Source organism: Protopterus annectens, chromosome 12.part0 (genome assembly GCF_019279795.1).
Source record: "Protopterus annectens isolate FY-2018-M chromosome 12.part0, PAN1.0, whole genome shotgun sequence".
In the NCBI taxonomy this organism is placed as follows: domain Eukaryota; kingdom Metazoa; phylum Chordata; order Ceratodontiformes; family Protopteridae; genus Protopterus; species Protopterus annectens.
Genome location: NC_056746.1, coordinates 32,004,001 through 32,025,934, shown reverse-complemented (window position 1 = coordinate 32,025,934; position 21,934 = coordinate 32,004,001). Strand labels below are relative to the sequence as shown.

At 40.0% G+C, this 21,934-nt stretch overlaps 1 long non-coding RNA gene across 1 annotated transcript; it reads left to right on the top strand.

Annotated features, from left to right (window-relative positions):
• The first annotated feature begins 8,259 nt into the window (after positions 1 to 8,259).
• On the top strand, positions 8,260 to 12,955 carry LOC122817319. The gene is made up of 3 exons (XR_006367197.1): positions 8,260 to 8,428; positions 10,554 to 10,715; positions 12,849 to 12,955. It is a non-coding gene; the product is annotated as an uncharacterized LOC122817319 (long non-coding RNA).
• The last annotated feature ends 8,979 nt before the right edge of the window (positions 12,956 to 21,934 follow it).

The window sequence follows — 21,934 nt, the reverse complement described above, 5'->3', positions numbered from 1 at the left end:
CCCAAACATAGACTGGGAGCATTATTCTAGCTCCAACACCCTAGCCCAAAGGTTGCTAGAATTTATAAACTCAAATGCTATGGAACAACTTGTTACCACTCCCACAAGAGGGGAGAGAAAACATACTGGACCTGATCATCACCAACATGGGGACTTTATGCTCCAGATCAGAAGTGTATCCCTCACTAGTAAGATCAGACCATAAACTAATCTCACTGGATATTCACATCCCGACCCCACCCCCTGCCCAGAAAACCACAGTGAAAAACTTCTCGAAAGCAAATTTCACACTCCTCAAAACCGAGGTGGAATCCTTCAAAGCCCCCGGGCCTGTGGAAAATACAGCCCAGACCGCAGAATCCTTTATAAACGCATTCTATGAACACCTTCAGGAATGCATGGATCATGCAATCCCAAATAAAACCAAGACCCAATCCTCCAAAGCAGACATCCTGTCTGGTGGACCCCAGCCATAAACAAACTATACAATAGAAGGAGGAAGCTACTACATGATAGAGCAAAATCCCCAAAAGGGAAGGCATCTCTGATCAGTATTAGCAAAAAACTATGGGCACTCATAAAATCATCTAAGGCCAGCTTCAAGAGAAAACTTGCACAGGACACTAAGGATAATCACAAGGCTTTCTTTAGTTATGTTAGTAACCTGGGTGGGAATTCCCAGATATGCTCAGAATTAGTCCAAAATGACAAAAAATACACCGAACCCACAGACATTGCCAACATGCTAGCTGACAGGTTCAGTGCAAACTCCCCCCCCCCCACCAAAAGGGCAAATATCTATCCCAGCAGAGTGCTGACCCCCTGACATCTCAGATGCTCAGGTAAGAGCCACCCTCTCCAAAGCAAAAACACAGCATCAATGGGACCAGACGGTGTCCCGGGCTGCATCCTACATGAACTCCAAGAAGAGCTAAACCCAAACATAAAACTACTGTTCAATCTCAGCCTTACTACAGGATATGTACCCAAAGAGTGGCATACAGCAACAGTGGTCCCTCTCCACAAAGGTGGTGCCTCAACGGATTCTGGAAACTATCGCCCCATAAGTCTGACTAGCTTGGTCTGCAAAGCTATGGAAAGGATCATCATGGACCTCATAAATAAAGATATTGGGGACCTACAGACACTGGATCCTACCCAGTTTGGCTTTGTTAAGGGCAGATCCTGCCTCTTAAACCTAGTCGATTTCTTTGAAACAGTCACCAAGGCCATTGACGAGGGAATGTGGTCCACACAGCCTACCTGGACCTCGCAAAAGCCTTCGATACAATACCCCACTCGGGCATTATAGATAAGCTCACCAGCTTAAATATAAACCCCTATGTCACTAGATGGGTTGCAAACTGGCTCAAGGACAGAACCCACATGGTTAGAATTGCTGGAGCCATGTCAGACTCCAAACCAGTTACAAGTGGCATTCCACAAGGCTCAGTCCTGGGACCTCTCCTGTTTGGTATATATTTCTTGGAGGTACAGGCCAACACGGAAGGACTGTGGCTGACCAAGTTCGCAGATGACTGCAAACTGGGCGCCATAATCGACTCTCCAGCTGACACAAGCATCCTCCAAAAGGGCCTCATAGAAACAGACAACTGGTGCCAGAGCCATGGCCTCAAGCTAAATGCCAAAAAGTGTATAGTCATCCCCTTTGGAAAAAATAAAGTGCCCACAAATTACCACATAGGTGGTAATCCATTAAGTACAGAAGAAGTAATTAGGGACCTGGGGACCCAAGTTGATAGCAATCTCTCATTTGACAACCACGTGGCCAAAGTGGTTAGAAAAACATTTTATATAGCCCACATAATCATGAAGGGATTCACATCTAGATCAGGGAAGGTCATCGTGCCTCTTTACTCATCCCTCATCAGGCCCATAATTGAGTACAATGCCCCTTTTGGGATGTACCTTACCAGACACCTGCAGCAACTGGAAAGACCCCAAAAGTACCTCACCAAGAGGATCAAAGGGCTCAAACAGATGCCATATGCTGCCTGGTTAAAGAAACTCCAGCTCTACTCAGTGGCATACCACCTGGTCAGAGGCGATCTGTGCCTGACGTATAAAGCCATGTCCAACCCGGAATTAATGGACATGCTGCACCTCAGAAAATCCAAATCCCATCGAGCCACGCGCTCGAGAGACTTGAACCTCAGCACTGAAATAAATAGGACATGCTGGAGGGGCAGATTCATAACCCAGAGAATCCCTTCACTCTGGAATAAAATCCTAGTCCAGGTTAGGCAGAGTCCCTCATTGACTCTCTTCAAGAAGAATCTTGATGAGTGGATGGGAGATCATAGGTTTACCCCGGGTATCACTTCTGTGTCACTGTTAAACAGAGGCACAGTATACTAACCTCAAAAAAGGCATAGCAAAATTAATTTAAAATGGGTGGTGAAAGCCAAACACACTCTGGCTAGGCTTATAAATGCCCTAGGGCAGATAGCCTAGTATGAACCTATGAACCTATGAACCTATGAAAATGCAAAATATCGAAGTGGCTGTTAAGCAAATTCTTTCCCTGGGAAAGAATTTGCTTGGCCGCTTCGGTACTTTGCTGGTTTTGGCACTGTAGTGCAGTCTCAGAGTTGGTATATTTAAGTAGGGGGGGGTTATTTATTTATTTATTTTTTCTGTTGGAACAGCGATTTTCTTTTCCCTTGGAAAAAAATCACTGTTCTGACACTTCGACATTGTAAGCTTTCGCTTACATAGGGTCGATTAATCACCGATTGCTTTTTTAAGCATTCGGTGATCTAATATAGACCCGGCCAATCACTGATGGTTGTTGTCAGAATATAGAAAATCTGGCTGTCACACACCAGACCCCTCAGAAAACACTTACTCTACAGTAATCTTCATTGGTCTATTCCTAGTCTGACTTTGTATGACCATTATGTACACTCTGTTGCTGAGTTTGGGCCTGTGTCCCCCCCACTAATAATGGCTATGACCTGAATTCCTGCTGTAAGAGGTTGACAGGTATGTTAGCCATAGCTCTCAAGCAATGAGTTACAAATGTCAACAAAACAGTGACCTAGCCAGAGTACATCAGGGACACCTTTACAATGTCTGAACTATTTGTGTGTGACATTGACGGACTGAGAGGAGGTGAATTACAGTACATAGTGTGATATTACACCTGTGTACACCCTTACTTACTGTCAATATGTCGAATTCATAATCCGCTAGCTTTCCTACAGGAGCCGACCATTTTAGGAGGGAGTAACAGGGGCAGAGCTGTGATTTGATTGCAGGGACAGCTGAGAGGCATGCCTGTATCTGTTGAAGAGCAGAGTATCAATAACATGTCAATGACATAGATGTACTACAGGCCTACTGTTGTAATTCCTTTTCCCATACCTCCATCATCCCATCTGTATCCCATTATATGGGCATATGTATTACATACCTGGTAGAGTGAAGTAATCCTTTTTTGACCAGATCCTCTGCAAACAGCTTGCTAAACCATAGTGTGTCTGAGTAAAGCAACGTACAGATCCCTTCCCCACAGGCAGTTGATTACTTTTTGTAGGGAATGCTGATTAATAGGTAATTGCCTGTGCACCAATCTGTGGCTTAGACTTGCTAATTGAATCTTAAACAGATGGGTTGTACTTTCATTAGCCAATGACAAGGCACCACAGTGCATTATTTAAGGCCTTCATGTAGGCCTTGGCCTCTTTCTTAGTCTTTGAGATGGACATTAGAGGATAGATGCACATACTGTCCACTGCTGAGATTTATGAGGTACGTCCAGAGTTTTGCATAATATGTTTGGCCATTGTCCCATGACATTGTGGTTATCTGGCAGTTCAGTGGTAAACATTGTGGGTTGTGGTCAGTAAGGAGAGATAGACATGTGAATGTCACATGTCATACCCATCAGAATATGCATACTGCTGCAGTAGCTGCTATTCTATAAGCTCACAATCTTTGTAGGGGCAAACTGTGAAACGTCCCTGTTGCTGGACCTTTGCCCCTTCCCACCCTTTATGTATGGCTTTGTCTGGATCCCTTGTTCTAGGCAGTTGTGAGGAATGGTAGGTCTGTAGCAGATAGCTTAACATACAGCTGCATATGTTCAAGGCTGCAGCTGCAGCTGCTGCTGAAGCCTAGGTCACGTAGCTGGGAGTGTGAACTCTTTGGGGGACAGCAAGCTGTACATGTAACTGAGGCAGAAGTGTTAGCTTTGACATCACAACAGAGCCAGGGTAAGGGTACCCTTTACAGTCCAATTGAGGCATGTGCGTACGGTACATCTGTTATTTAACAGTGCCAATCACAGAGTAGTAGGTGGCATATAGTTTGGCTATACAAATATGTGCGATGTGTCTCTACCTACAGGCCTTTGACTTGCAAACGTGTAGCAGTTAATGCAGTAGCAGCAACCTGTGTTGGTTAAAATTGCATGAATCAGTCATTACTTGTTATACTCACAAGAAGGTAATTGATGTGCAACACACTGGATTCAAACTCAGGACTGTGGGAAAAATATGCTACATACAAGGCATTTAACATACTAAGATACTGAGTCAGTGCTGTAGGAGGTGTATTTGCAAGATATATGTGCATACATACAGTCTGTGACTGACACATGTCTACATCCATCATTATGTGCATGCCTTTCAAAGGCAGTTGTTGTGCAGCAGGGTCCCAGTTGTACAATGAACTTTGCCATTGCTGCCTTAGCAGGTGTGTTTAAAGATGTTGCTGATAACAGGGAAAAATTATCTGCTATCATACCTCTCAACCTCTTAGAGCACGGAATCTGGACAAAGCCATGAATAAAAGTGGGACAAAGGCCCAAAAATAGGGACAATCTTTAAATATTGCTTTTACAAATTTAGAATGTTGATAGAATAACATGTTTTCATTAGCATGTGTTTTCTGAAGGGTATGAAGTGTTAAACTTATCTATTGTGATTTTCTGACCTCAATCTTTATGGACTTGCCACTACTTTGCCAGAAAAATACGATTTTATGAAAACCAGGCCAAAAATAGTGGGCAAAACTCTAGACATTCTGGAACAATCTGTACAGTTGACAGGTATGCCTGCTATCCCAGGCCTCATGTACATCCATTATTATTTATTTGGCTGTGTACTGGTGTACTGTTTGTATCACAGTCCCAGGTCCATTTTTCCCATTATATGTACTAGCAGTCTGTCACTGGCAATCCGTATAGTTTGCTGGAAACAGCTGCTTTAATTCAGAGCTGAGTGCCCTAGTGAGCTAATGCTCTATGTTATAGTTGACAGGCTCCTGGGTTCAAAACATGGAAGGTTTTTTTATTTAACATTTGTTTACTGGGAAAGTCCAACTTGGAACGAAGTCAATTTTCAGAGGAGGCCCGGGGAGAAATGCTCCAGACACATGTCTTTGTAACGTGGGAGAAAACCAGAGTACCCAGAGAAAACCCACACAAATGCAGAGAGGACATGCAGACTCGGCACAGAAGGCACTCCAGCCGAGAATTGAACCAGAGAACCTCTTGCTGTGAGGCGATAATACTACTGCTGCACCACTGTGCTATTCAGGGTTGGGCAGTGTGCCGCTTAGCTCCATGCAAACCCGCACTAAAAAGTAAAAGAGAAAAGAAAAATGGGGTGCAAGGATAGCAGTGAAATGGGGGCAAGCAAGGGGAAAGCATGCTGCATACTGACAGGCAGGTGGGGTTGTGCAGGAAGGACATAGGAAAGGACCATAGCTTTCCATTTCTTGCACAGCAACAGCTGTGCAGTTTGTACAGACTTTGTATATGAATTTGGACCCTCAAACCCCAGAGAGAGAGAGCGGTAAGGACAACATAAATTTGTTGTCAAGCCTAATTGGACCTAATTAGTTGTATCCAGTGGACACGTGTGAAATGGACGTTCATAGCTCCTCTGATCAATCCTGCACACTATAGCTGGTAGTTGATCCTGGATGACAACCCCCCCTCCGCCCCAACTCCCAGGGGGTTGAGCCCCATCCCCTGAGGTAGTTCCACCCAAAGGTGGTGCAGGGCCAGCAGAGGATGCACCACTGGCTTGGGTCCCGGATGAGTTGCACCCAGTGCCACAGCCGGCTGAGGTAGAATAGGCGAATCAGCAGGAACTGGCCTACCCAGATATGTTGTGGGTATGGAGGTAAACTAATACATATAGGTGAGTTATGAACAAAACAATTGTTAGTAATAACAGCATGCCAGAACATTGGAAATAACCCCATTACATTTCAATGCATATTATGTGAAACACAACAATAAATAACATAATAGTCAATATAGTAACAGCGTGCCAGTAGCAGTTACAGCATTAAGCCAGAATAGGTAATTCAACTGAATATGTTAATATTCAACCATAGTAATACATAGCATTAATAAAACACATGCCACAAAATAAAGTTTATGAAACAACATATGTTAATAGTAAACTATAACCAATATATAACAATAACAAATATATGAAGATAAGGGGTGGGGAGAGAGAGAAATACACTCCATTAATACCATCATGGGCTATATAGTTGACAACACTAATGCTATCTACTCTACAGGTTTGTCCTTTCTTTATGTGTAAATGTGCCCTATAGCTGCTGTAGCACATACATACCTCTGAAGCTATCTGCATGAGACACTATGGGGCAAGCAGTAATACCTGCAGCTACACAGCTACAAACAACAGTCGCACTTCAGGCAGACGTATATAACTACCATGGTGTACTGTGGGCTGATGTATTATTACTTTGCTATTGACATATAATCATCTTTATGATACATTTGTGACAGAGGGTTTACATAACAGTAATTACATTCCTTGACAGCATGACACTTGAGAGACATGCATGTGTACAGTACAGAGTACACAACTATCATGCCTTGCTTAGCAGGCATGGGGATATAATCCAATAGCAGTGACTGCAGGGGACATGTGCATCACATGTATAAACTGACTGCAGCAACCTTTACAAGACACTACAGGCATACAGCCATACCAAGATTTCACATTTTATTTCTTTTATTTTATTATATTTTATTATTAAAAAACGAACAGAAGAAGCTCGCCACAGCTGCTATATATCACTATTTAATCCAAGTTAAAAGCATGTACAGGATCCAAATGATAAGTAAGCGCTTTCACGTTGTAATAAACGGTTCATCAGACTTCCAAAACATGATTAATTAACATCTCCCATATCACAGAACCACCTCTCCACCACAAACCAACTCAAAGAGTAAATGTTCCAAGCCCGCTAACTGTACAATAAAGGGTATCCTCCGTAAGGTCTCAAAAATAACAATACTTCGTCACCTCTTACAAAATCTTCAAAAAAGTTCCCGGAAACTGAAGTCATGGCCAAAAAGTTTATTAACTCGCATAAAAAACAAACAAACAAGCAGGATTGAGCGCGCTTTCATCTATTAGACTTCCTCAGAATCACATGATTGCCACAATACTTTACTATTATATAGTACCACGTTATTACTGATTGATACTTAACACAATAACTTTACAGATTTGGAGATTACACCAGGCTTCTTTAGTTTATTTACAAAAGGATTTTCTTTCATTCCCATCAAGAAACCCAAGGTAGATGAAGTGTTATTTGATTAGGGCATCGAGAATGACTACGGAAGAGACTGAATGTAGAGAAGAAATGGGCTTTATATACAATATGTTTAAGGAAAGAGGTTACCCCTCAGACTTAATAAAAGGGGTGAGGAAAGAGGTTCTTAAGAAACGTAAATCTGTGTATTTGCCATTGTTAAGGTATCCAGTAACTGTAACCAATATGAGAAACAACCAAACGGATAAAGAGACCAAAACATCCAAGGACGACAATAATCCACGTTTGACACTTACATATTTTAAAGGGATTAAACCCCACTCATCCTCTGCTGCTGTACGCATCTGGCTGGGAGAACGCTCTAAATTTGTTTCTACCCTGCATTTTCCCCTTGAGACCTCGCCTGGGTTGTTACACATACCTACAAAAGTCACTTGACTCATCCTTTGTCCAGCAAGTTTACCTCTCTGCTGCCTCAACCCCCCGTCGGGAAGGTTCATTCAGGTCTATCCCAAAGGACACAGAAGAATTGTTTCTACCCTGCATTTTCCCCTTGAGACCTCGCCTGGGTTGTTACACATACCTACAAAAGTCACTTGACTCATCCTTTGTCCAGCAAGTTTACCTCTCTGCTGCCTCAACTGCCCGTCGGGAAGGTTCATTCAGGTCTATCCCAAAGGACACAGAAGAATTGTTTCTACCCTGCATTTTCCCCTTGAGACCTCGCCTGGGTTGTTACACATACCTACAAAAGTCACTTGACTCATCCTTTGTCCAGCAAGTTTACCTCTCTGCTGCCTCAACCCCCCGTCGGGAAGGTTCATTCAGGTCTATCCCAAAGGACACAGAAGAAGTATGTGTAACTACTGCCACTAAGCTTCTGCATTTATACTCCTTGTTGTAATCTGTGTAAGCTGTCTCCCTGCCAGAACTGCCAGCGGCCTATATCCCCCTCTCATCTTTGTTTCTCTACTCTTACCCTTATCCACCTCTCAAATCCTGTCAGGCCCTTTCCCCTTCAGTCCTCTTTATCCCACTCATTGCCTTAGTGGACTAGTGTATTTCTACATTTAACCACTAGAGGGCGCCCCCCCCTTTTTTAATATTCCTTACTATTCTTACTCCTTGCATTTAACCTCTCCAGCCTTTTTCTTTACTTTTCATTTCTTTCTACATGTATTTTACCTTTACTAGCCTTTGCTTTCCTGTCATCTCTCTCTAAACTCCCAGCCCTCTCTACCCATTATTTCTAGAACCTTACTGACTCTGTTTCAGCTTACTTTCCTGCAATTCTTACCCCACTGATTGGCTCTCGTCCTTCTCCTGGTGTTTTTGCTCCTTTCTCTCTCTTGCCTGACTTACATTCCTCTAACCTTACTCTGTACTACCTTACAACTTTCGTGGATACCTTAGCCTATTTTTGACTTTCCGTCCTACCCTCTGGCTTGCTCTCTACTTTGTGTGGCTCCTCCCCTATCTCCATAAAACTTCCACCTTTTCCCTGTTAGCTCACATCCCTGCTCCTCCCCCCTCACTCCATATCCGCCTAAAGGTGATATATTCCCTCCCTCATCTCTGGGCGCCATCTTTAAACCCCACTCATCCTCTGCTGCTGTACGCACCTGGCTGGGAGAACGCTCTAAATGTAAGTACTTAATGTGCTTTTGTTTTTTGTTATGCTTCAACCAGGATTTCCATTACTGTTCTTAGACCTGATAATTTTAACAATTATATGCTACATAACACTAGCGACTGTTGTTCAGGTGTTTTTTTATAACCTTGCTGTGAGAGGGAAAGTTCCTTATGTCGACATTTAGTGTTACATTTGAGATGCATTTATTTGCTCTGTATCACTAGCGACCGCTGTTTTATGCTCTTATAATGCCCTTACTGTGTTAAGACATGTTCTTTTCTGCTGTAACACGGTGCTTAACTTGTAGCGATGTCTGCATTTTAAAGACCTGTTCTATGAGTATTTATCTAAAGTTAGTGTGTAAGATAAGGGTTTAAAGAATAACCTATGCGAACAATATCCCTGTTATAACAGTACCGGCTGAGGACCTGTTCTATTGAACAACATTTAAGACAGGCGCTCCAGATTATATTCGCTTGTTTTCCATGTATTGTATAGCTTTTTCTTATACACTATCGACTGCAGCTTCTGAGTGTTTTACATACCTGCTGCTTTAAAGAGAGCATCGGAGTCCAATCGCTTACTTAAAACCCTACGTACAGGGATTGCTGCTGTAGATAGTGCAGCAGTAGCGATTAACACCTGCATATTTTGCTTCTTACTTACTTAAACCCTAGCGACTGCTGCTTTAAGAGAGCATTGGAGTGTAATCGCTTGTTTAAAACCCTGCTTATAAGGATTGCTGCTTTAGATAGTGCAGCAGTAGCGATTAGTATCTGCATACTTTTAGTTCTTAAATACTTAACCCTAGCGACTGCTGAATTTGTTTTTTGCCTCCTGCTGGTAGTAATACACTGTTACTTAAACTACTTACTGCATAACACGCCAGCTTCCACGCATGAGTGTTCTTTACACGCCTGGCTATTTGCAACTGCTGGAAGCGCCTAGGAGCTATTATTGCATTGATGCAGTAACACAGGGGCACGCTATTTATTTTGCAGTGCCTACTGTTGGAACTAGTGTATTTCTAATGATATTGTTTTACTTAAACTTCTATTGCATTTGAGCCTAGTCATATACCTCTATATGGACTACAGCATTTAACTGTGTATTCTACCATTGTGTTACAATAACATTGCCATATTGCCATATTACCTCTACTGCTGATTGTATGTGTTCTGCAATATTTCACTGTATTTTATATATTATACCTAGCCACTATCTGCTCCAAGTTTTAGTATTGTTAGTGCCTTCAATCACTTTTCAGCTGCCAATCACCACTACTGAAGAAACGTTGTTGTTACTCCTTTACTAATTCTCTCTCTTCTTTCTCCCCTGTCTCCAGTTGTTTCTACCCTGCATTTTCCCCTTGAGACCTCGCCTGGGTTGTTACACATACCTACAAAAGTCACTTGACTCATCCTTTGTCCAGCAAGTTTACCTCTCTGCTGCCTCAACCCCCCGTCGGGAAGGTTCATTCAGGTCTATCCCAAAGGACACAGAAGAAGTATGTGTAACTACTGCCACTAAGCTTCTGCATTTATACTCCTTGTTGTAATCTGTGTAAGATGTCTCCCTGCCAGAACTGCCAGCGGCCTATATCCCCCTCTCATCTTTGTTTCTCTACTCTTACCCTTATCCACCTCTCAAATCCTGTCAGGCCCTTTCCCCTTCAGTCCTCTTTATCCCACTCATTGCCTTAGTGGACTAGTGTATTTCTACATTTAACCACTAGAGGGTGCCCCCCCCCCTTTTTTTAATATTCCTTACTATTCTTACTCCTTCCATTTAACCTCTCCAGCCTTTTTCTTTACTTTTCATTTCTTTCTACATGTATTTTACCTTTACTAGCCTTTGCTTTCCTGTCATCTCTCTCTAAACTCCCAGCCCTCTCTACCCATTATTTCTAGAACCTTACTGACTCTGTTTCAGCTTACTTTCCTGCAATTCTTACCCCACTGATTGGCTCTCGTCCTTCTCCTGGTGTTTTTGCTCCTTTCTCTCTCTTGCCTGACTTACATTCCTCTAACCTTACTCTGTACTACCTTACAACTTTCGTGGATACCTTAGCCTATTTTTGACTTTCCGTCCTACCCTCTGGCTTGCTCTCTACTCTGTGTGGCTCCTCCCCTATCTCCATAAAACTTCCACCTTTTCCCTGTTAGCTCACATCCCTGCTCCTCCCCCCTCACTCCATATCCGCCTAAAGGTGATATATTCCCTCCCTCATCTCTGGGCGCCATCTTTAAACCCCACTCATCCTCTGCTGCTGTACGCACCTGGCTGGGAGAACGCTCTAAATGTAAGTACTTAATGTGCTTTTGTTTTTTTGTTACGCTTCAACCAGGATTTCCATTACTGTTCTTAGACCTGATAATTTTAACAATTATATGCTACATAACACTAGCGACTGTTGTTCAGGTGTTTTTTTATAACCTTGCTGTGAGAGGGAAAGTTCCTTATGTCGACATTTAGTGTTACATTTGAGATGCATTTATTTGCTCTGTATCACTAGCGACCGCTGTTTTATGCTCTTATAATGCCCTTACTGTGTTAAGACATGTTCTTTTCTGCTGTAACACGGTGCTTAACTTGTAGCATATGTCTGCATTTTTAAAGACCTGTTCTATGAGTATTTATCTAAAGTTAGTGTGTAAGATAAGGGTTTAAAGAATAACCTATGCGAACAATATCCCTGTTATAACAGTACCGGCTGAGGACCTGTTCTATTGAACAACATTTAAGACAGGCGCTCCAGATTATATTCGCTTGTTTTCCATGTATTGTATAGCTTTTTCTTATACACTATCGACTGCAGCTTCTGAGTGTTTTACATACCTGCTGCTTTAAAGAGAGCATCGGAGTCCAATCGCTTACTTAAAACCCTACGTACAGGGATTGCTGCTGTAGATAGTGCAGCAGTAGCGATTAACACCTGCATATTTTTGCTTCTTACTTACTTAAACCCTAGCGACTGCTGCTTTAAGAGAGCATTGGAGTGTAATCGCTTGTTTAAAACCCTGCTTATAAGGATTGCTGCTTTAGATAGTGCAGCAGTAGCGATTAGTATCTGCATACTTTTAGTTCTTAAATACCTAACCCTAGCGACTGCTGAATTTGTTTTTTGCCTCCTGCTGGTAGTAATACACTGTTACTTAAACTACTTACTGCGCAACACGCCAGCTTCCACGCATGCGAGTGTTCTTTACACAGCCTGGCTATTTGCAACTACTGGAAGCGTCTAGGAGCTATTATTGCATTGATGCAGTAACACAGGGGCACGCTATTTATTTTGCAGTGCCTACTGTTGGAACTAGTGTATTTCTAATGATATTGTTTTACTTAAACTTCTATTGCATTTGAGCCTAGTCATATACCTCTATATGGACTACAGCATTTAACTGTGTATTCTACCATTGTGTTACAATAACATTGCCATATTGCCATATTACCTCTACTGCTGATTGTATGCGTTCTGCAATATTTCACTGTATTTTATATATTATACCTAGCCACTATCTGCTCCAAGTTTTAGTATTGTTAGTGCCTTCAATCACTTTTCAGCTGCCTATCACCACTACTGAAGAAACGTTGTTGTTACTCCTTTACTAATTCTCTCTTCTTTCTCCCCTGTCTCCAGTTGTTTCTACCCTGCATTTTCCCCTTGAGACCTCGCCTGGGTTGTTACACATACCTACAAAAGTCACTTGACTCATCCTTTGTCCAGCAAGTTTACCTCTCTGCTGCCTCAACCCCGTCGGGAAGGTTCATTCAGGTCTATCCCAAAGGACACAGAAGAAGTATGTGTAACTACTGCCACTAAGCTTCTGCATTTATACTCCTTGTTGTAATCTGTGTAAGATGTCTCCCTGCCAGAACTGCCAGCGGCCTATATCCCCCTCTCATCTTTGTTTCTCTACTCTTACCCTTATCCACCTCTCAAATCCTGTCAGGCCCTTTCCCCTTCAGTCCTCTTTATCCCACTCATTGCCTTAGTGGACTAGTGTATTTCTACATTTAACCACTAGAGGGCGCCCCCCCCCCTTTTTAATATTCCTTACTATTCTTACTCCTTGCATTTAACCTCTCCAGCCTTCTTCTTTACTTTTCATTTCTTTCTACATGTATTTTACCTTTGCTAGCCTTTGCTTTCCTGTCATCTCTCTCTAAACTCCCAGCCCTCTCTACCCATTATTTCTAGAACCTTACTGACTCTGTTTCAGCTTACTTTCCTGCAATTCTTACCCCACTGATTGGCTCTCGTCCTTCTCCTCCCCTACCCTGCCCCCAAATCCCACCCACCCCCAGTACCTCTAGCTATATCCCTCTTGTCTCCACACCTACTTCCTCTCTAAACCAATCAACCTTCATCAACATAGACACACCCCCAACAACCTATTATCCAATTTGTAACCACACCCATAGCTACTACATATTTTACATTCTGACTTCTAAACTCTCACTCACCTACCCAGCTTAATTGCACCCAGCTCCACTCTTACTACTCTTTTATCTTACGCAACCTACACAAGATTTGTTTCTCATCACATACATAATTAAAGTACAACACATATATTACAACTTTCACACTCAATACAAAGCAACTTCTCAACATGCCCCTAAATCCTTCATCCCTCATTATTCTTCTATTGCTCTCCATTAAACTATCATATCTTTATCACCTCACCCAACCACATTCTCTTTACCTTACACAACCTTATCATTCAACCAACCACCTGAACTCCCCACTGCCACAATCACACACTCCTATCTCCCCCCATCTTTACCCAATAACACAGCTCTACACCTTCTCATTCAAAGTTTTCACCCCTCAGAAAAATTATATCCCTTTAGTAACTATACACCCCTTGGCCATCACAGTAGACACTAATCATTTTTCCACCTCTCTCAACTATCTTTTGAACCCCATCCTTCATTTCATTACCAGTCTTTTATCTGGTGATATCCATCCCAACCCCGGCCCCTCCTCATCTTCCTCCTCTCACAAGCCTATATTCTTTACTTCTATTAACTCACAAAGTATAGTGAATAAAGTTCCAATCCTCCATGCATGGCTTAGCTATAACAAACCTGACATTCTATCTATCTCAGAAACATGGTTAAAACCCTCTATAAAAGATTCTGAAATAACCCCACCCACCTATTCAATCATCAGAAAAGACAGGACCCAAAAGAAAGGCGGTGGAGTTGCTCTCCTATCTGGCGTCTACCTTGCTAGTCACCCCATATGACAAACCTATTCCTACATTTAATAATGCTGAAATACTCCTTTCTCTCCTACAAGTTAACAAGCACAAACACATATGCCTAGCATCCCTCTACATCCCCCCAGGGGATAATATTTCTACACTCGAAAACATTCTCTCCTGGCTCTCTGATAACATAAGCAATGAAACCATAATCCTAGGAGATGTAAACATTAATTGGACCTCCATCCAGTCTCCAACCAATCATCTTAACATCAATCTATATAACTTTTCCCAACTAATCAACACCATAACCCACCCATCAAAGGACCCCTCCAGTGGCACCATCCTTGACTGGATTCTAGTGTCACACCCCCATTACTTTTCTGATAGCGGTACACTACCTGACCCTCTTAGTGATCATCTGCCTACTTTCACTCACCAACTCCCCTGCATCTCCTATTGCACCCACAACTACATCACTACCCGCAATAACAAAAGTTTCAACCCATCAATCTTCATAGATTCCCTAAAGGCAATCAATTGGAACAATCTAAAGACACTGCCCTTAGAAGAAGCAGTTGCCCACTTTAACTCCACCTTCTTAGGAATACTTGATTGCCAAGCCCCACTAAGAACAAAAAGAATAAAAATAAAATCTGCCCCCTGGCTAACCAAAACCACATTATCAGCTATGCGCCTTAGAGACAAAGCCTGGGGACTCTACCTGAGAAATAAGACCTCAGAACAACATATTGCATATAAAACCCTTAGAAATAAAGTTAAAAAGTTAATAATCTCTGATAAACAACAATACTTCTTCTCACTCCAAAACAATAACAAAACTAACCCCCAGAGATTCTGGAAGGGGATCTCCACCCTTCTAAACCCTAGCAAACCTCATACCCCAACCCCAGACCCTAATATCACAGACTTGGATTTAGCTACACAGTTCAACTCCTTTTTATCGACTCCATTAGCAAACTCACCTCCTCCTTTACAGGCCCCACCTCACCTTCTAAGACACCCCTTCCTTCTACTGCAAATAACCCTATCCCCAATTCTATTTCACCCCACCAATCTTCCACCTTAACCACCTTTCAGACTCCCTCCACCTGTACCCCTCTAATTCTCCCTCTCTCCATCCTTCTCTACTTTCACTAAAGCCTATACCCATGGCCACTATAAAGAAACTCCTTCAGAAACTAAAGCCATGTACTAATGCCCCTGACAATATTCCCTCCTACTTCCTATGTTTAGCAGCAGATGCTATTGCTTATCCTATTAGCATCTTAATCAATCGCTCCATCCATGAATGCATTGTACCCCAATTGTGGAAGCAAGCATTCATAATCCCCCTACATAAAGGAGGCAACAATTGCAACATCAGTAACTTTCGTCCCATTGCTATTCTGTCCCCCATTTCTAAACTTCTAGAAAAGTGTATACACCTTCAACTTCTGCCACATCTCTTAGACAACAACCTGCTAACCCCTACACAACATGGATTTAGGCCAAATCATAGCACCATGACAGCCCTGTTGGCCTTCCTTGAGACTGTTAACACAGCACGAGATTCCGGTCACATCGTCTCCACCTTACTACTTGACCTCTCCAAAGCCTTCGATACCATTTCACATAACTTGCTCTTAACCAAACTGTCAGAACTTAACCTCTCTCCCTCTACCATAAACTGGTTCTCCAGCTATCTATCAAATAGATACCAAGCTGTAATATGGAAAAAGGCCACTTCCCCATTCCTCAGTACCCTTACTGGAGTTCCTCAAGGTTCTATTCTTGGTCCCCTCCTCTTTAATATATTTATCAATGATTATCACAAATCTATCCCATTTGCAAACATCATCCAATATGCAGATGATTCAACCATCATCTGCTCTGCCACTTCCCCCTCTCTGCTCCAAAACTTACTCAGGAAGCTTTTTCAATTACTGAACATTGGATGAAATCAAATCACTTAGCACTCAATGCCTCCAAAACAAAACTTATGGTATTTACTCCCTCAAAATCCACTTCCTTCGACATGAACTCATTCTCAATTACCAGCCAAAATAACTCACCCCTTGAAATAGTGTCCAAACTAAGCTACTTGGTGTACAGATTGACAATCAGCTTAGTTACAACTCACATCTTCAACTAAACATTAAAAACCCATCAAAACTAGGTAGGCTATACCGTCAGAACCAATACCTTACAAGCTCTTGCAAAATCACACTCGCTTCCTCTTTTCTCATCCCCTCCCTTCTCTATGGGGCTCCATTATGGACCAATCTTCAGACGTCTCTAAAAACAGCTTTCCTCCTGCTATAACAAAATTGCCAAATTCGCCAATAGCCATAGGTCCACTACTCATCACTGTTCCTCTCTCCATAAACTAAACTGGCTCGAATTACCGAATCAACTCATATATATACAGCTGACTTTTGCTTATAAGCTCATCCTCAGCCCCTCTCTCTGTCCCTCCCTGTCTTCCGCCTTCAAAATGCACCTACCTAACAGAGTCTTAAGGTCTAACAATCAAAACCTACTACAAGTACATAAACCATCTCATCCCCCAGGTAAGCACCTACTATCTTTTACTCTTGCTCGTCTCTGGAATTCACTTCCACCATCCATTCGTACCTCCTCTAACCAGTACATGTTCAAAAAATCTCTTCATTCATACCTAAGATCCCAATGGGATTGTTCTTGCTCCCTCCCCTCATAATTCTATGTTATCCCATTCTTCCTCCCATATACGATACATAATTCTTCCTATCTAAGCTTACGTTCCCTTAGAATACCTACCCTGTAATGCAAGTCTATACAACTTTTTTGAATGCATAAAACATTACTCTTTTAACTTATTCCCCTGACATTTATTCCACATCAGATTGCATTGTTTTGAATGCTTCTTGAATTTTTGAACCTAAATGTATTAAATGTTTTTATCTTTTACTCTGTATAAGTATTATTGTAATTTTTGCATGTACCTGTTTTTGTCTGTATTTGGAGCTTTTCTCCCCAGGACTCCATTGAAAACGGGTTCTTTTGGCCCAATGGACTATCCTGGTAAACCAACTGCAAATAAATAAATAAATAAATAAATAAATAAATTAGTTGGATAAGGGATGGTCTAGATGAGGTCTGGAAAATTTTCTCCAGGATGAATGACAAATCATATATATTTAAACAACCCCTAAAATTTTGTTATCGGAAAAACACCAATCTCAAAATGTTGTTTGAAAGGAAAAAAAACTTTCAAGGGAGGGGTGGAGCACAAGTAAAACTTGGCACACATAGATGTGGTAGATGTGGTCAATGTTCTTTTGTTGCCGGTGAAAAGGAGTTATTTCTTAGGGGTATAGGTACTAGGTTGAAAAGTTCTGGATACCATACATGTTACACTAAGGGTGTGGTATATCTGGCATACTGTTTAGCATGTGGAAGATATTATGTGGGCAAAACAGAAAGGCACCTTAGGCAACGGATCTACGAACATATGAGAGATATAAACAAAAAGAACGAAAACAATGCTTTATTTAGACACACCCAGACATGTGAAAGAGCTAATATAAAGTTTTGGATATTAGAACATGTAAAGAAAAATGACAAGGGGGTGACTGGGAAACCCTATTGGAGTATAGGGAACTCATATGGCAACTTAGGTTAGATGCTTGTGGCCATATGGGATTAAACGACCATTTATCCATAAAACCTGCACTGAAACTTTTAGCAAATAATCCTAAATCCCAAAATAAATAACAGTCATTGAGATGATGGTACATCTTTTATACATCAGTTTACATTATATAGTTTTAAGTTTTTTTTTTAAATAATGTATTTTTTAAAAATAATATATTTTTTACACATGGTATACATACATAGATATATATATTTATTTATATTAAATACTTACATACTGTTCAAGTATTAAATTAATTATTGGGATTATATATTATTCATATAATATATACTACATCCATATATATATACAATGTATTTAATTATTTATTTATTTATACATTGGTGTGGTCAAGAATTTATATATATTTATATTTATACATCCCTATATTTATATACTACTATATTTTTTGTATAATTATAGTTGATACAATATTATGTGTAAAATTGTGTGTACACACACGCAAACTCATATTTTATAAAAGGTTTTTTAAAAAAGTTTTTAAGCATAGTATATAACACATTTAGAGTGTTCTTGTGTTTTAGATGTGAATATTTTTAAAATTTGCCTTTAACTGAAGTAGTTATGGTGGGATTAATTAATTATTGTGTTAAGTATCAATCAGTAATAACGTGGTACTATATAATAGTAAAGTATTGTGGCAATCATGTGATTCTGAGGAAGTCTAATAGACGAAAGCGCGCTCAATCCTGCTTGTTTGTTTGTTTTTTATGTGAGTTAATAAACTTTTTGGCCGTGACTTCAGTTTCCGGGAACTTTTTTGAAGATTTTGTAAGAGGTGACGAAGTATTGTTATTTCTGAGACCTTACGGAGGATACCCTTTATTGTACAGTTAGCGGGCTTGGAACATTAACATCTCCCATATCCTTTATAACCTATTCAAACATTCATTCAACCCAATCATCTGATAAAAGTCATTATGACATCATAGGAATTAATTAATCATTTAAAACCATATGCAACTATTTCTAAAGCCTAGCATTTACAGAAACAAAAACAAAGTGCCATTCACTTCATTTTTTCTAAACTAATTTGTGCGGTTAAACAAACATACATAAATATCAGCAGCAGTGCGTGTTTCATACGCATACATGATAATATAACATCTATCATAAGTACTTATAAAAATGAAACCATTCCTATAAATATATGTAAAAACATTTTCTTTAAATATTCTCACATAAACATATATTTGTCACATCATAAACATACTAATTTATGCATTCCTAGCCTTTTAATATCGCTGTGTTACAGTTTATATATATATGTACCTAATGCAAATATGGTCGCTTCATCAAAAAAGGTTTGAGTGACACCTTATCATTCAAACCATGGGCTCTGTGTGCTTGCAGCGTCATTATCCATTTATTCTCTATTTCTTCTGTATATACCTTAATATCAACTAATCTACCTGTCTTTTTAATTAATTCTAAGACTCTAAATTTAAACTTGTGCGCAGTCCCTTGTTCTAGTACATGCCTTGCCAAAGCATTCCCTTCATCCTCCTTATTAATGGCATATGTATGCTCCCTGACACGTTCCATAAGTGTTCTATTCATCTTTCCTACATAGAACGACAAACATACTTGGCATTGAGCCAAGTATACCAAGTCTCTAGATTTGCAATCAGCATAGTGATGAAAAACATAATATTGTCCCATGTCTGGATGTGTAAATTTATTATCATTAACCATATATATATCTATATATCTATATATATATATATATATACAGTGGTTACAATTTCTACATGAAGATGTACCCTTCCTCTGTGTATTCAACTCTTCCTTCTTATTCTCTCCATAGCAGAGCAACCTCTTTAATAATTTCCCGAAGTACAGGAACCAATGAAGGCAGTGTCACGACACTGTAGTTCAACAGTTCTTTTACAAGAGTCTGCAGTCCATAAAAGTAGTAAAAAACAATTTATTGAACACAAAAAACAAAACGATACATCACAGATTTAGCACTTTCATTTCCTAAGCCGGAAACCTCATCAGAATGACTGCTGCTGCCCTACAAAAATCTTTTATACATCCTGTTGTTAATTGGTTAAATGAATTAGTTTCAGTTAAAGATTCAATCAAAGATTTCAGCCCAAAACATTTAAATACGAATGCAATTAAAGGAATAGTTGGTAAAATAGTTGTGAGTAAAAACATGTACATATAAAATAGCTTGCATATGAAAAGACTTACAGATTTGATATATATGTATATAAATATAGAATATCATCACTAATACCACTTTGTCATAAATCATATGCATGTACAGATGTAAATGTATATATGTAAAAAGTTATTAAATACACGTGAATAAATATATATAAAATATATCTAATAAAACTATATATATTTTAGTGTAAAATGTTTACAATAAAAACAAATATAATAAAATGCTCATCAGTACTTCTATTTATGAAAGGAGCTAAAAAATATTTAAACAATACATTGTTAAACACTTTTTTAAAAAAACTGGTGGTTAAAAACCCCTTGTGAGAGGCTTTCGTTTAATTTGAATATTAAAAACCAAAATGATGTTGAGCTACAGAAAATAAAAGTAATAATTTTTTACTGGTCTGGGACTTTTTCCCATTTCTTCTGTTTTTTTTGTATTCTATTTTTAGATGTCTGGCATGCAAACTTAAAAAAAATTTAAATACATTGATATCATGTACTCGGGCAGTGCAGGGGGGTGTTACTCATCTGCGGACACAGTTATTGACATGCTACCTACACTGATTCGATAACTATGTTCCACAGCTCTTCCTCAGCAACGCGCCATATTAATATGCATGGCGCACTACCAAGGGAGAACCAAGTACACTGACACGGTAACTTCCATGTAGGCTCTACACCATGCCTACATGGAATTTATTAAATATGGGGGATAGTCTATCTGAATACATAAAGAACTGGCACAGCAGCATAAAATTGTCAGTTTGGAGTGCAACTGCCTTAAACATCACACAGCAGACTGGGGTGATGCTTGCTTTCTGAAAGTGCACAAAAAATGCTGCATTCTGAAAACAATTATCCAGCAGTGTGGAGCATTTTCCAGGAGATGTACTTACATTTCTAAAAAGGTGACCGTTTTTTTCTGGCTTTTTCATCTTGCCTTTAATATACCACAGTATTATCTGTGATATGACGTTTTGGCTAATAATTTATGCTGGTTAAAAAAATTAAATAAAATATGTTAAACAAGGAAGACTTAGCTAGAACAGACCTTACCAAACAGCATGTGATAGACTGAGTCATTGTTTTAAAGGAGTAAAGGATACAATTTAGGGGAAAAAGGTAAAATATGTGTACAGCTAATAAGGTGGCTTTTAAGAAAACAAAGAAACAAGCATTCTTTTTATGTGGCAAAATACAGATTTGTGCAAGTTGTAAACAAGGGTGCAGGAAGGTGCAAGTAAACAATAATTGGTTTTAAGTGGTTCTTGCTGACAATGACACCTTGAAATTGGCAAGGCAAAATTAAAAAAAAATGATTTGATATGTCAGGAACTACATAATACAACAGCAAATGATGATAAAATCATTTGAGTAATCAGTAAAATGTTGGTATGAAGATGAAAATTCAACTAGATACAGGAACAACATTGTCTAAAAGTTCAGCAATAGGTTACAAGAAAATGTTTTCAGAGATAATTCAGCAAAAGGTATTTGTGTTGTGCAAGCAGCTGAATCTGTGTTACTTGAGAATAAAATGAATGTAGCACCAGCATATACTGGTAAGGCACATTTAGATCTAGATGCAAATTAAGTCTACCTCTAACCTCTCCAACTTCAAAAAAACTATTAAAAGTC